The sequence below is a fragment of the Haemaphysalis longicornis genome, unplaced genomic scaffold (genome assembly GCF_048455015.1).
Source record: "Haemaphysalis longicornis isolate Haplotype H1 unplaced genomic scaffold, Haemaphysalis longicornis Haplotype H1 scaffold_7, whole genome shotgun sequence".
Lineage (NCBI taxonomy): Eukaryota > Metazoa > Arthropoda > Arachnida > Ixodida > Ixodidae > Haemaphysalis > Haemaphysalis longicornis.
Genome location: NW_027526422.1, coordinates 65,383,051 through 65,399,962, shown reverse-complemented (window position 1 = coordinate 65,399,962; position 16,912 = coordinate 65,383,051). Strand labels below are relative to the sequence as shown.

At 45.5% G+C, this 16,912-nt stretch overlaps 1 long non-coding RNA gene across 1 annotated transcript; it reads left to right on the top strand.

Moving 5' to 3' along the window:
* The first annotated feature begins 11,660 nt into the window (after positions 1–11,660).
* On the top strand, positions 11,661–16,657 carry LOC144144411 (uncharacterized). The gene is made up of 3 exons (XR_013317248.1): positions 11,661–11,756; positions 12,525–12,554; positions 16,556–16,657. It is a non-coding gene; the product is annotated as an uncharacterized LOC144144411 (long non-coding RNA).
* The last annotated feature ends 255 nt before the right edge of the window (positions 16,658–16,912 follow it).

Below are 16,912 nucleotides of genomic sequence, written 5' to 3'. Positions count from 1 at the left end.
GGGCGCTTTTCACTCACGGAGCGCAGTGTAGATGGCGCGGTGATAGAACGCCATTACCAAGAGTTCCCCGTGCTCACACCGGCGGGCGCGTCGACAAAGCCCTTCCGTCCGCTTTTTCGCTGATTTATAGCGACGGTGTTGGGCCTGTTTTAGCGCACCTTCGCGTCCATTGCGCGCTTATTTCGCACGGCTTGATTAACTTTTCCGACAGCACCTGCTGGGTAACCCGGACCCGACGGAATTAAGTGAGCGTACGGCAAAGATACGTTAAAGATTGGTTTGCAGGGTGGGAAAGCAAAATGTAGAGAACACATACAGGCATCTGGCCGCTATAGAAACGCTATCTTTTGCGCACTACTTGCCACGAATGGGACTCGTTTTCTAAATTGGTGAATACCGATTTGGTTGTGTTTTAAGAAGTATTGCAAAGGCCAAAGGAGCAACTGGATCTGATAAACAGAGATTACAAGAGTTTTTTCAGATTCTTGCAAATCGGTATGAATGGGAATCACTAAGCTCACATGCCAATTGTTTCGGTGCTGTTGCGCGGTGTTGCAGCCCCGAGCTAGCACATCAGGATGGCTAGGTTCCGCTGTCTCACCCTTTGAATGACGCTACTCGCCGTTTTCCTTCCACCGACGCACGGCCAGGCTACAGCGGCGGCGTCCGCCGCTCTAGCCCGGCCGTGCCCGACGCTGCTGTGTTCGGGACGCCGCCCCCGCGAATTTCAGGCAACGGCTGGCAGAATATCTGGTTTCACTCTTTGTAGAGGCACGTGTATGAATTCAAGTGACGTCGCTTGGACAGTTGTTGTGGGTGTCGTTTAAAGCTTTGCTTTCCAACCATTACCTTCACATCGTGGATTGGAGCCTATTTTTTTCGACTTCATCGTATGGCTGATCACTTGGCGGACACACTTTTCTACGAATATCGGGTAGGCAGTTAACAAGCAATCAAGGGTGCCGTTGGAAGAGTGTGGTATCTCATAAGGCCCCATGATTTCTCTTTGCGCTAGACTCTGCAGGCTCCCTTTATCATATCGAGATGTTTTGAAGAAGCACAGTGTGGTGGGCGCAGATTACTCTATAGGCCCGTCTCCGTGCTGTTCGCGGACACACACACACACACACACGCGCACACACGCACGCACACACACACACGCACACGCACGCACGCACGCGCGCACACACACACACGTACACACGCGCATGCGCACACGCGCACGCACCCACGCGCGCACACGCACACGCGCACGCAAGCACACGCACGCACGCACACGCACGCACAAAATCGATTTACACCATAGTGTGTACGAGTAGCATGCCCAACTGACGAAACGCTGCTTACGGAGACACTGTGCATCATGTGCAGGCTGTAAACTAGTCCCTATAAAAAGACGCGAAGATTTGAATCCAGCCCTCTTTTATACTGGGTGCAAAGGTGCTAGAAAAAACGCGGACACTAGAAGAAAAAACAAGCAAGACAAACGAAGCGCCACTTCCAACTAATCATTATTAAAGAAACAAACGGCATTTATATGTTATCAAAACATGACGTCACCACCGTGCTCTGGTCCGCTTATTAAGAATTCAATCTGTGTTGCTGAAAGGGCAACAGAGGGCTTGCTGATGCAATCTTCACCCGCTTTTTCGATTAAAAACGCGTCGATAATTTCCCTTTTAACCTTATCACTAGCCCCGCGCAAAAACTTGGCTGCTCCAACCTTGGTACACACTTGAATTGCTTACAGTGGTCAGACATGTGCCCTCCGGCTTTGTTTCTTGCAGCACAATTGTGCTCACGCTCTCGTTCATTGAAACAGCGACCGGTCTTCCCGATGTAAACTTTCGGGCAACTCATTGGGAATTCGTACACAACATTCTTTGTGCACTCAGTGTAGTGCGTCTCGTGCCCCTTTGTGCAGAGCGGGGCCTTCGTCTTGCCCACTGGCCCACATCAAGCTGTTGTTATACTGGGTGCTTTTGAACGAATAATTTAGCGAAGATTTTTATATAGGGACTTTTTTCGGTCTGTGCTACGGTAGCCTTATGTCTGTCAAGATTCGGCCACACGGGGCTCCCTTGGAGCACGAGCACCGGGGAACAACAAAAAGGAGCCGCTTTTACAGCTCGTGGCCTTGAGATATAAGTGCTAGTTGTTGCTTAATTGGGTTGGATTCTATTGCCAGCAAATGTAACTATTTTAACGCGAAAGCCCCGAGCGCCCCATTTGGCGAAAAGCCGCCGCGGCCGTCGTCGTTGTTGTCCGGTCAATAAAACGGCCACCACTGTATAAAGAGTAAATGCAAAACACACGTGTGGCCCGATGGGGTTTTAACCCAGGTCACCAGGCGCCGAATTGTGGTGTTTCTGCGCTATCAGTGCAAGTTGCCAGGACAAGAGAAGGGGGGAGGGAGGGAGAACGGTTATTTACAAATATTTTAAAACGAAAGTGTTTTATTCCAGAATACATGAAGATTTGACTAACGTCATTTCCGTCACGGAAGTGACGCCAATACAACGAAGCAAGCGGCCTGTAAAGGGTGCTCCCCTGCACACAGGGTCTCCTCACGGGGAAGCAACCTTTAGCACTAAAAAATTTGTAATACTTAGGGTTGTTCGTTTTGGGGTTTTATATTTTAACACGAAAGTGTTTTATGCCGGGATACACCAAGATTTTACTGGTGTCATATCCGTCACGGAAATGACGCCGGTACACCTTTGCCGAAGCGTCCCGCTATCAGGATGTCGCTCGCCAAGCACACCCACAAGACAGCCGCCGACCCGCAAATAATGCTCAGCTGCAGATTTCACTGCACATTTCACTTTCGTGTTTTGCCGATTCCTGTGACGGAGGAATCAACAATTTTTTTAGTGGTTGGGTGGAACAAAAGCTGATGTCGTTGTCATTCCTTTCTTCGTAGAACATGCCGACTGAGAGGACTGGCCAGAAATCGGAAGCTTTGAGAGATTAATGTGCTGGCTTCCCAAACCTCACAAAACTCTGAATAAAAATAAAACTCTAAAAATAAAAGAAGTAATTCGCGCCTAAACACGAAGTAATTTTGAGTAAACGGTGGGAGTGATTCACACCAAAAGACAAAAAAGGAAAGAAAGCAAAAAGTAGCCAATGCGCTGGAGCTGTAAACAAATAGGGAATAAGTACATTAACGCCTTCTCTTGCAAAGCACGCAAGCAGACTTAAGAGCTCCGAGGAACTTTGCGTCACGTCCTTTTGTGAACTTTTTATTCTAATAATGCTCCGTTACGTTCTTTCTGCAGAACTTTTATGTTAATATGGAGGATTTGGCGCACTTTAGATCTGTTCTCGTGCGGGCAACGGACTACCACCCCGTTTAATTAACGTTCTCCATCCCATATTGGAGTATCGCAAGCACGGGACCAATAGACACCATGGCAATGAAACATGTTGTTTCTGTACCCCGGAGTCAATCAGTTCAGTCGCTTCGGCAAAGGTTCAGAAGCACGTCGTTAGACTTAAACGTCCCAATAGATGACGCAATCGGCTGTCTTCGGAAGAAGAGAAGCACTTTCCCCACTCCGCGCAAGGATTTAAATGCAATAGAAGCTTTAATCTTGAGGTGAATACAAACAAACAATACCCAACAAAAAAATACAAAAAAATGGTCCCCCACCTTTCAAGAAACATTCTCAAAAGACGAAGCGATATCCACACTATTCCACGCAACCTGGACACCCCCTAGCATTGGGCCATAGAAAAACACCAACATCCAGATTATTCCTAGCGCGACATGCGAAGCACCACTTACCTGGTCCAGAGAGGCAAATGGGGACGTAAGACAGCCAGCGCTATTTTACATCAATAGGGGTGCGTAGCACGTCTTCGTTGACGTCTCGGTCACTGAGTCTTCGTCTGCAGCGGCCTGGGAAGGAATTAAATCAGCGTTTCCAGATTGAGCACAGGACGTCGTCTACCGCAGCAGAACTGGTCGGTTCACCGAAGCGTTCTGCACCCTTTATCATGAAAGACCCCAGCAGTGAACTATTTTTGTAACTGCCAATCAGCGCTACATGTATTAAGTTACCCTATGAAGGGAGGCGCATATGACCAGCTTACCAGTGATGTGGCCATTGTATTCAAAGAGTTGTGCAAGAAGGGCCACACGGTGGTGCTTTAGTGGATACCAAGTCACTGTGGCATCGCTGGAAACGAGTTGACGGATGCACAAGCACAGCACGCGCAAGACAATGAAACGCTCCTGCAGATAACCACAACAAGAGAATATACCAACGCAATACTCTACTAAAATGTAAACAACCTGCGCTTTGCAATCGTCTGACTTACACAATCGACACGAACGGCTCCACAGGTTCTACCCAGAGTAGAAAGTTCTGGCTTGCCCGCGCTTCTCGACTTTGCAGCCGTCAAGAGAGCCTGCTACACACGATGCGGCTTCGAGTAGCACTGACTCGAACGTATCTGCACACAATCGGACGCGATGAAAGTCCAGACTGCCTTCTCTGTACTTGTCCAGAGACTATTGAACATTTGCTTAGTTTTGTTCCAAAGCTATATTAGTGACTGAAAAGATCTTGAGATAGCATTACTACGCTTGGACACTCACACCTGTGTTGTCCCTCGGAAGAAAAATTGCGCCGCCAGAGCGCTGATAATATGCCTTAGCAAATTTTTCTCCTGGATTCTCGGCTCATTGGGTTTAGAAATTTCGCAGACTGCGAAATGATTTCTCATATTTTTTTTACATGTACGATAAACGTGATGTGAATTTGACTGGAATATTTTGTTTCTGCGCCCCGTTCCATGTTAGATGAGCCATCGTTATACGAGTATATATTTCATCGTTCGATTTCACGATTTCACTATATTCATTCCCTTCTAACTTTGTCCCTCATATACTTGCCCCAGTGGGAAGTAGCAGGCCTAAGATCAGTCTGTCAGGCCGAACCCTTCTCCCTTCAATCAACTTTAGCCTCGTTCTCTAAATCTGCCTCTTTGCCGGTTTAATTAAGAATCATAGCCTGTACCGTCATCGGCATGAGAATCGACATGCATCATCAGTATCACCATAATGGGCACTCTTGGATCCACGCGCATTTTTACCAGTTGAAGAAGAGAGGAAGAAGAGAAACGAGACGTGGGAGACCAGGATGACAGAAGTCGCCAGTATTCTCTGCACCTGCGCTTTGTGCCTCGTAAGTGGATTTGCTTCAACTCTTCAGATCACGTCGAAAAACGTAGGTTGGGGGCAAGTAAGTTAGCGTTCCTGGATGAATACCCTGTCTTCTAGGCCAAGATGGTGGTCTCATCCTCACAAGGCTAGACGCGAGCTCAGGCGATGCGACTTCTTTTGCTCAATCGTTATTGGGGTAACGTCAGCCTGCAGAGCAGCATTTAGGCAAAAAGACTAGCGTTTCTAACATAGGTCTAATGGAAGCCATAAATTTTCGGGCTAGGCTGGGAGTATACATTGTTCAATGTGAAACGTGGCTGCAATGGTAGCTCTCGTACACGCGATTTGAAAGAAATGTAACTGATTCGCTCACGACAAAGCCTGTATACCAGTGACAAGTCTTAACTTGCTCACTGTCGTAGCTTAGATGCAGTAGCAATTTTTAAGTGACGAGAACGCCGCCGCGCCTACCGTGGCAACGTGGTATTCGTCAAAACAAATATAATTCAATGGGGATGCGATTCCATGAAAAATATAATTAAGCCATGTTTGTTTTTAAAGGGGAAAATCTCCGCTCATCGTGTGTTACCTCCTGAGTGAGATTTAAAAAGCCCAGAAATAAGGATCTGAAGGCTGCGATTTCACGCGTGGAATTTCCGTACTATCCAAGGAACGGTCTCACGAAAAAATATTTTCGAATTGTTCGGTATTAGCCGAGTTATCGTTGATTCAATAGTGAGAGTTCGGGCTTTCACTCGTTCCCCGCACCTGAAAGCTCTGTGGATGCTACGAGCTCACCAGTGCAGAAGAAAGATTACCCAGTGACACCTCTCAAGGCCATTGTATACGTAGCTCCAAGATGCACGCGGTCATTCAAACGCTCTACGCTGTTCACACGCGTCATGCTTTTAAGCCTTATCTACTTCTTGTGAACGGCGCGCTCGAAATATAAATAATTGCCCCAGCTTGGCCTAGCGATGCAAGGCTGGAGAAACAGCAGAGCTGGCGGCCCCTCTCCCTTCTTTGGAGACCCGGCTATTGCACCTAACATGGATCTGCGAACTTGACGTGAAAGTTCTCCATGACTGGCAGGCCCGGGTCGTTTTGTCCGCAGCCTTTTACATCTCTCCCAAAGTAGACCGCGACGCGCTAGAACCCGCGGCAACCGTCTTCGCGAAGCCATCGTCTGTAGCGCGAATTCGATGTCTGTACTTCCAACTTCAGGCCCGAACGCACGTGAACTGGCGAGAACAACAGAACGCTAGAGATGACGCCCCGAGCGCCAGCGCACAGAAGCCGTTTTTATAACGCGATTGACCTATGTTAGATTCCGACCATGGGAAGCGTTCTTTCCCCTAGTTCGTCTCTTTTTGTTTCACGCGGCGGCCGTCTTTTTATTGTTTTCTCTTGTGCCTAATTTGAGGGGTTATGTTATTGCATTTTTAGTTCGTTTATTTTTTAGTTCAAAGCTCCCAAACCCAAGTTTGCATTTGCCTTCCCGTCATCTAATGAGGTGGCCAGCGAAAGCGGGATAGAATAGTTTTTTCCACGCTATGTGGGTACCTAAATTCGTTGTTTGGTTCGTTTGTTTTTTCGTCGCTTCAAAATTAACCCTTTCGGTGTGGCGCCAACGTGAATCCCAGTATATTGCAAAGGAAATCGAAACCTCGCAAACCCTATGTATTTACGGACCCTTTATTAGGAAATCAGAAGAGGCTTCCTATCATTTGATATCGTTGGCGCAGTCAGCGTCACACACCAGGAAACTGCCAAGAAGCTAAAACATAAAATAACATTGTTAGTAGAACAATTTTCTGATAATGGACACGTACTGTGCTAGATACGGCGTTAACTTTGCGACTACAACTACTGAGTCAGCGGCGTGGCATATTATTCCCTGATGTGACCGCGCCCTCCAAAATTGTTTCGGTATTGAACGTTTGGCTCTCCTCATTTGCAGGCACTGAACATCTTTTACATCCCATTTGATATTCTGGTAATCCTGTGGTCTCCAGCTGGTAAGTACCTTCTCGTAAACGTTATCATTTTGATGCGGTGGGTACGTTACCAAATGAAACAATGGAAGCACTTCTTTCATTAAACTGACATTATTCATCCAGGGGCAGAGCTTACCGATCATTTTGATGCGGTGGGTACGTTACCAAATGAAACAATTAAAGCACTTCTCTCATTCAACTGACATTATTCATCCAGGGGCAGAGCTTACCGATGACTTTGCGGTGGGCGCCTACACGCCGCATTGACAAAGTGTGTGTGCGGCCAACACGGAATTCAAACCAATCTGCTCATTGTCGGGGGCCCGGAGCCGTGTTCTTGCTTCACAACTCTGTTATGTAACAATGGGGCGCAAACGCGCTCATTTTAAACATGTAGTAACCCTCTTAGAACGAAAGAAAAAAATTGCTGCGCTACATATTCATCGCGTTCATTTCATTCATTCATCGCGTCGCAGTGACCTTCAGCTGCCGACGCTGAAGCTGGGCCGCTCTTAGAAGACAAGACACAAGTTTGTGTTATTCGAAAGATTTTGTGTTTTATAGTGCACCAGCGCTTGTACGAATGCAAACGACGCTTTATTCACTGAGAAATTAATTATTTAAAGTTAAAATATTGATTTTCACCCTAAATCGGCGTTTTCGTGGTCTGCAATGACATCACAGGGCCTTGTTTACGGTGTACCTAGATGGCGCCAACACACCGCGGCAAGCCGTTTTCTGCCTTTGGCTTTTTGTGAACATATTTGTACCTGGCTTTTTTTGTTCATGGAGGCAATCGTTTCGTGAAACATGGTGCTCGCTCAACAAATACGGTCACGTAAGACATCGTCGCTTGCTTCAATCGGCCAGTGTCGTCTGAAACAACCCCAAAGCCCCGCACTGTTGTGCATCTAAGTGAAGCATAGTGCGCTCAATACCAACAGCAGTACGCGATGGTACTTCTATGTTTACCTGTGCTTTCGTAACTTCCACTGTTTGTCACACCATTCTTAGGGCTTTAAAAGGAATGTGCCCTAACTTTAAGCGCGAATAGCTCGTTCGGCAAGCTTATAAGCTGTGCCTAATTTGCGTTTGCTTTTGACGGCCTCCGTCAATCGCAGAGCTGGCTGGTATGACATCATAGGTTCCGTTGCGGGAAATGTGCTAGTGGGTCGCATGGCCATTCCCTTTTTTCCTAGTTATATAGCTTATTTGAGGGAAGTTTACGTTAAAAGTGGTGTCAGTATGATTTTAACTAGGCAATCTTTTGAATGAACCAAACTTGTGTTTTCTCTTCATGGCTCCTTTAACGCTTCCCTCGGTGAGGTGATCGCTCAGCGCCGATTGGGCCGTCTATGCTTGCGCTTCAGCGCAGCTAAAGGGTGAATCCAGTCATCCAGCAGATAAATCTTGACTACAGGCTGGGAAATTTCAAACAAAGGTAAACTTTCCCGAAACACTGTGCATTATCCTTACCTTCACTAGTGGTAACTAGGTTTCGAAGTGTTAAACCTGAACCACGTTGAACTACCTTTGATGCCTCTTGGAAGTATGACGCCCTGGTTTCACCAAGCAGCCAGTCTTCTAACGTTTTCAGGCTGTCAAACATGCTCAGACATTTCCGTTACACCCTCAATGTCCATACGAGTACGTATGATTAGTAGATTTAAAAAAAAAATGTCGGACTGAGGATGAGTGCTTTTATAAAGCGGATCAGTGTTCGAAGTATTAGAGAAATTGCAGCTAAAGTGCCTGAGAAATGCCGTCACATTGGCGGCATGGCTTTTTTCTTGGGGAGGCAACCTCGAGAATGAACGAACCATGTATTGTCTCTCGCCCCTCGGTCACGCAGCTTAGAGTTTCATTTACTGGTGGTACCTAAAGCGTCCAAAATGATTGAAAAATACTGTCTGGTGGAAGAGCGAAATAGGCCGTGTGTGCGAGATTTCGTTGCAAGTTAAGGATCCCCAGGTGGTCAATATTAATCTGGAGCCCTCCACTACGGCGCGCTTGATCGCCTGTGTAGCGTCGGCGCGTTAAACCTCACAATCAATTAATCAAAAAATGCTGCCAGGCGGTTTCTTTTCTAACAGCATACCTGTTTAGGCCTAGATTTGTCCGTCCGTCGCACCAAAACAAAACAAAAAAAAAAAAAACCTCGAAGGCGTAAGAAAAAAAATGTGGCAAGGGAAGTGCGTGGAATCGAACCCGGGACCTTTACGCCGAGAAAACCGGCAACCGAACCACTGTGCCACCCCAAAGGCCCGTGGAATATGGGGTTAGCAGCGGCGGGGAACAATATTATCCGCAACCAATTGGAAGAAAAACGCTTCCTGTGGTCGGAATTGAACTTAGCTCCCCAGAGTCATGAAACCGGCGTCTATCCAATTCGGCTATCATGGCTTTTTTTTTTTTTTTTTTTCCAATCGTCGCATTCCGGGCGCACGTCATTTCTTTCGGGTTCGTAGCACGGGCGTTACCTTCGGGCTTGTCTGGGGTTCTATAGCGCGTGTTAACACTTTGGAAGCGATGTGAAAGCCGGCGGACGAAACAATTAGGAGATGCCAGTCATGGAGAGCTTTCAGCGGCAAGTTCGGAAATAAATGTGGAGTGGAACAGCCGGGTCTCCGACGAAGGGTTGCCAGCTCTGCTGTTTCTTCAGCCTTGAACCGCTAGTGCAAGCGGTGCCATTTTTTTTTTTTACTGCGGAGCTCTTAGGTGCCCGGCTTGTCGTCGTAGCTCGTCCGCATGGCACGGTATCTAACCACAGCAGTGAAGCAGCGTCACGCACCCAAGCAGAGGCTTCGAAAAGATACCCGTTTGTCCCTCGATTCCATCTTCCGGCCAAAAGTAAAAAAAAAAAAAAAGCACTTGAACAAAAGGTTTATATAGGCAGAACCGTTCGAAACTCCTGGAACCGCCGGCGCTGATAAGACATGTCTTCATTATTCAGCGCAAAGCAAACTGCAGGTAAGTTTCAGTCAAAATACAGGGTGATCAAAGCTAAGTCGACAGGTTTTTGTTAAATTAGGCGTTCAATTTTACGTGAAGACCACCTCTACAGTGAGGTTGAACGCCCAGGCGGAAACAAAAGATGTGCTTATTAATGATGTCGGTGGCTTAATTAGCTAAAATTGAATATTTATCTTTTTAGTGGCTGCAGTAAGCAGGCATGTTTGTATTGAGAAGTTAGAGGCAACCGTGTTCCCGTGCAGTTCCATTTGGCAGAATTCTTCTAGCGCATCCGTACTCTGAGATATCTAACTGCGAAGTTTAATTGCCTTTCCCATGATTACGCATGCTCGACAGAGACGACCGGCGCAAAGCTCCTCCCCTTTTTTCTGTTTCAATAGTGGTTCCGAGTACGGCAGAGTGCGATAACGCCAGCCAAGAGTGAAAGGGTTCCAGTTATCACGTTTTCCTGTGCCTCCACCCCGTTGTTGAATTAAACACCGTACACAGCAGGCGCGTCACAAAAGGGAGGAGCTTTGCGCTGGTCTTCACACTGTCTTGCACGCGTAATCATGCGAACGGCAATTAAACTTCGCAGTTAAATATCTCGGAGTACGGGTGCGCTAGAAGAATTCTGCAAAATGGAACTCCACGGAAACACGATTGCGTCTAACTTTTCAATGCAAACATGCCTGCTTATGGCAGCCTCTCAAAATTTTTAATCAATTTTAGTTAATTGAGCCAACAGAATCAATAGTTACCACCTCATTGAGTGTCCCCCTTGGCGCATAACCTCGCTGTAGCGGTGGTCTTCCGGTACAACTAAGCGTCTAATTTTAAAAATATCTGTCGGCCTAACTTTGGTCACCCTGTATATGTATACATACTTAACTGGCAGTCCCCGCCTTCGTTATTTAAGAATGCTCGTTCGGTTGGTTTTTACAAGTGTTAACGAAAACAAAATGGCTGTCGAGATAAAAATGACGCGTTCAAAATGGCGACGAAAGGCTCCCGCACGTGTGAGATGAACTCAAGCACACACAAAAAACAGCATTCTCGCTCGTGCTGTTCCAGGCAAAATAGAAACAAAAGGTAAAGAAAAGGATGCGAGCTGTCCCGGGAGAAGGTGAACGAGCTCTGCGGAGGGAAAAAATTTAATTGTATTGAACAAACCTCCGTTCAATTCTTCGATAGAAATGAGACAGGGAAGGGAAGAGCGTGAGGAGTAGTCGTGAAGAGCGAATCACGGCTCCGAACTCGACAGCTTCACGTTTAGGGGCACTGCCTGAATTTTTTCAGGCAGGAGAAACTAACACTCAGGGGCGAGATGCTGCAGGGTTGGTGTTATGTGTGCATTTTATTTGGAGTCTCTGTGATTGTAAATAGTAGCATTAATTTCTGGTCTGATTTTGTCAAACCAATGCTATGGTATTTAAACCTAGATTTTATGGCTCTGGGTTCGCTCCGATGGTACCGAAAACGTTTGGATAAAAATGCGAAATTTCACATGTCATAGTGTAACCACCTTTCCCGTGTTTCCAGAATATGCTGCAGTGCACGGCGTATTCGATATCGTCCTCACAGCGATCAGCCTTTCCGCCGACTACGTTCTGCTAAAAACACTCTGCATTCGGGTACGTTCGTATTCACGTGAAAATTATTTTTTTTTTCGCTGGGTATAGAGTGCCGACCGACGTCACTTGAAGCATGGCACTAAAGTGACGTCCGCTTCCTTGTCTCTCCTAACGCCGCGGCGCCTGCCGGTACTTCGCCGTCCTCAACGTTTTCTCATTGTGTCCTCTAAAGACAGTTTAACCTCGCGTATCAGACCTGATCGACTTAACGCTATCTAATCCAACCTAAACTAATGTTACTGATGCTAATCTGGCCTAACGTTGCCTAACCTAAGGTACCTGATCAAAGCACTCATTTGAAGAGTCCTGCAGAATAATTACCTCCGATTAATCGTAATGCATTGTGGGGTAAAGTCTATTGTCCAGACAATCTCCTCCTGCAAGATTTATAAAAGGCCGTTTGGTATCCCTGGAGCCTGGGATGGTGCTGAAGCCGCTATTCGACGGCTCGCGTAGACACTAGCGCCAGTGTCCCCTCTAGCGTATATTAGTATGGAACTCCATGGAAATACCTTATGTGTATAGGAAGATGTTGGGATATGGGTACGCTCGCTTCTGGGTCGGTTCATTTGTTCTTGGATTTGATTTTCGAAAAATCTGCTTATCCCCTTCATTGTCGTTTCTACCGAGGAGCAGCAGATTTAATTTCGTAGTGAGTATCGCCATCCTTCGGGCATTCTAAAGCGGGGTTTGGATACTCGTAAGCAAACGGAAAATATTTCTGCTGATGATGGAATAACCGAGGGAATTAATCTCTTTATATTTCAGCCTTATCAACTGGAATCACCCGTCGAACAAGTAAGCTAAAATACCCGTCATTTCGCAGTGCGGTTTTTATTGAAGATTGTAACGAGGGGGCAGTATGAAGATTAAAATGGAAGCGCCGAATATACGCCTGCTTGGCTTGTGGCAAACTGTTAATAAAAACGCCAGATTTAATAATGTGCTTAGTGATAATGACCCGGAATCGACTTATCCGGTGCGTGTTGGCTTCAGTACCTGTCGATAATAATTGTCCGTGCAGTCACGCTGCATCTGTTTCATAATGAGCCTTTCGCAGCGAACATGTGATTGTCGTATAGCCTGTATAGCTTGCTCGCTTCGATTTTTGCACCACTAACATGTTTCAGGCGATTCATGTTCAACCACATTACTCCCCGAATGGACCTTTTGCAAGTAGCGCTCTGCACAATCGTGCGCTGACGGTCAACCGTTCTCAACCAGTACTTTCTGGAAGCAAGCCCCACAACTACAGCTGTCGAACTCATTCAGTAGTGGAATGACACTGCCGCTCGTTACCCCCAGGCTGGCAAATGCTGCACTAATATAGTAATGCAGCTAATGGAAGCTGTGAGAGAACCACACGTTCAACGATAGAACAGCTGTGGAAAGGTGACCGACATGTTTGCGTGCAGATGATGATGCATGCATGTAAACAAGGATGTGTAGAAAATCGATAAGCAGCTAAAAGTGAATAAAATGTTTTATTTCTTGGAGTTATCAATGCTCTTGACTGTCAGCGTTACTGTGTATTTCCAAACAAGCGCCAAATTTTGGAGAGTATTTGCTAGAAAACCACAATGTCCCCTCGATTGCCAGGTTGAAACAAACACCAATTTTAACGGGTTCGAGTTAAGAAGCTCGCGATATGTACTGATAAAATAAACTGCGTGTATTTATTGATTTATTTATTTAAATACCTTAAGAGCCCAAAAGGCATGACATAACGGAGGATACATAGATGAGGTTACAACAGTATCAGTAAAACAGCATGTAAGGAAGCAATACCAATAACAAACAAGCCAGTGACGCAAGCAACAGTACTAATAACACCGTACTTAGTACATCTGTATATTTAACCCAAAAATACCCGAATTTCGGAAAGGTTTTACAAAACACCCTGATTTCTCCCCGATTGTCACTTTGAAAAATAGCGCCAGATTTGTACCGCCGATTTAAAAAAACAATATGTAAAACCCGAAAACGAACAACCCTAGGTATAGCGAGCAACTCTGTTATTATTGAAAAATAATCATAAAGGGAGTGATTTTAAAGGTTACCGGAAGAACCCTCTACCCACGGTATTTAGCACCTATGGTCGCACATACCGCCTTAACTGTGTTGTCCTGCTGCAAGAATTTTGATAATGTAAGCAGTACGGAAAATGTTCCAGCATACGAAATGTTACTTTCCGTTCCTTGTTACGCTTACGTAACGCTGAGGAGATGCTCCGACCTTAATAGAGACGACGACTAACCTGATTGCGCCTACGTTTACCTAACAACCCACGGCTCAAAGCGTTCATGATAAGGGGCCAGATTTTTAGGCATTTAAAAAGAGCGTTTTCAGCGCCTGAAATAGGCAGCAAAATCAAAGATTTAGACCTCCAACGTCGGAACTATAGGCCTCACACGTTTTAAACAAATGCAAATAGTTTCAAAGACGTGTGTGACTTGTAACTACGACAGGAAACCCAAAAAACGATGTCGTCTTTTGGTGGCAGATATGCGCCAACATTTGAACATAGCCATGCAATTCCTCCATGAAAATCCTGTACTAATGGCGATCCATCGGCTTAATTCAACAAGCGTACTGCGCACATTCATGTTTAATGGCCACTTTCGTCTTCTCGACCATTGCATTTCGTGGAACAGGCATCAGAATAAATACTTGACGCCTTGGAATCATGAATAAAAAAGTGCAACTTTGTTTTCCTGACGCAGTTTAATTTCGACACAAGCGTAGATAGAGATAATAAACGCCAGAGAGACGACTGCTTACCAAGAAGTTAACAAGCCATTACGTGAAGACTGTTAGGTACACCCCTAGTAATTTTCTCAATGCACAATGACATTACTCGAATAGCTCAGGCAAGAAACAGCAACACTGCCAAATACACTTCGACAGATTTGAAGATCATTTTTAAAAGGTGTTAAGGAGCCGAAATGTCCTTTTGTGTGCGGAAACGCGTGTTTTAGAGCCCATAGAAGGAATAAGGAAATACCGCTTCGCTGTGAAGTTTCACCGTTGGCTTTTTCACTATTGGAATGATCTGAAGAATTATCTGTAATGCTCAACCGTTGTGTTGAAAATAGAGTTGGATTTGAGTATGCCTCTTCGACGACGCGACTGCACATATTGAAGCAGTCTGTTTGAAGAGCACGCGGGGCATACCCTAAGGATCCCTGTGAAAATTGAGGAAACAATAGCAAACTGCCACCATCTCAAGATTTCTGGATTCGAAATCCCTTGAGGAGGAGCCTGCCATTCCACTGCTCCTAGCGAGTGTTTTCCGGCAGTTAATTAAACCAGGATACTGGTGTTGAACCCCGTAGAGTCCCGAACAGTCAATGGTGGCTGCTCAGTAACATGACTAACGATCTGAAACTGCGTCGAAAGCGGAAGGTGTGGCTAAATAATATTCATATAGGCATCGATTTTGAAAATAGACATTTATTGACACTTATAGGCATTCGGGCACAAACGCCAAAATAGGCGTTTATCGGCGCTATAAAAACACAGCAAAAGCATTTCTTACCGTATAATTTATGCTCATATATCAGAATGAAGCAAATGAAGCACGAGGAAGGAAATATGCATTCGGATCAAATCCGGTCTCTACACATGACTACTCTGGTAACGTCTGTCCTACATTTTTCTCAAAATTGGTGATCGCGGCCTGCTCGCGGCGCGGTATTTCTTCTCTGTTTACTGGTTCCGTCTCAAATTAAACTGAAAATTGAAAAGGTTTGGTCTCATATTAAAATGACAATTAAAAAAGGTTGGGTTATCTTTATGGTCTATTTAAAACAAAGATCTTGTTGCTTTGGTGACAGCTTCGTAGCCCGTAAACTCAACTTCGAATTGCAGGGAAGGTCTCACTTGCGCATAATGGGAAGGTTCTTTTTTTTAATTTACAGATGAAGGGGTGTACCAAACGCCGATATAGCATTCACTCCGCGGACGTGGAATTAGCTCATTACGGACGTAAGAGGAGTTCTCTTGCGAAAGAAGTGCACATGAGAACATGCCGGTAATAGTCGTGCTTTCCCGATTTGGAACAAATGGAAAGAGATTTGAGAGCTAGGGGCCTGGTACTAAATTGTAATCTGGCTTCGTAATGAACTGTTTTAGAGTTAATCCGGCCGAAGCATAGTACTATTACACGCTAGTTGGGCGTTATTTGGTTGTAAACTAGCAGTCCCTCAAAAGCTTCTTAGACGTGATTTTCCCCTTTCTGGTCGTACTTGTAAAAATTATATGCAAGCTAATGAAGCTTCTTCTTTAATTTTTACTGGAAGGTTACAAGAACAAATAAAAATGATAATTAAGTGCAACATCAAGTAAGCCAAATGGGAAGCATGCGCAAGCCATTGGAGGTGATTTTAGATCTTTGGTAACTTCGGGCGTCCTGAGCACTCTAAAAGATTTCTCCTGGAGATTTCGATGGCGAAATCATTTAGTAATATTAATCGACAAGATATATAGGAAATACCCAAGATGGAAAGATTCTGGGAAGGAAAGTTTTACATACACTTGAAATGGAGCCGTGCGGCTACAAAAAAAAAAGCTACAGAGGTTTCTTGGAAAATTCGCGGTGTAAGTAAAATTCACCCGAACCAGGATTCAAACCCAGGACTACCGCCAAAATTTTCCTTGGCACTTCATAACCTCAGGCCCTCCAACGCTTTAGCGAAATGATGGCAGCATGAACATTAATGATGTTTCTTTCTAACCAGGACCCGTTTTTATTGTACTAACATGATTTTTTCTCCCTCTGTGCACGCGAATTTTCCTAGCGTACCCTGACGACAATCAATCGGGTCCTCCTTACGAAAATGGTTGTCACTGTGCTCCAGTACTTCCCATGGCTGGCACACTACTACGTCATATTTACTAATGTAAGCAGGTTCAGCGACTTCTCTTCAATATTTTTTTTCTGGCTTTAGCCAACTCATTGATCTCCCTGCTGGCCATTTTCACTTAACAGCTACCAGCGTGTCTTTTTATATAAATATGTGCCCGACGAAGGCAAGTCTTCTTGTCGAAACGTTGGTAACATACTGAGGCCGGTACCTTGTTCAAAGTATGATTGATTGATTGCGGGGTTTAACGCGCCGACGCAACGCAGTCGATGAGGCGCGCCGTAGTGGAGG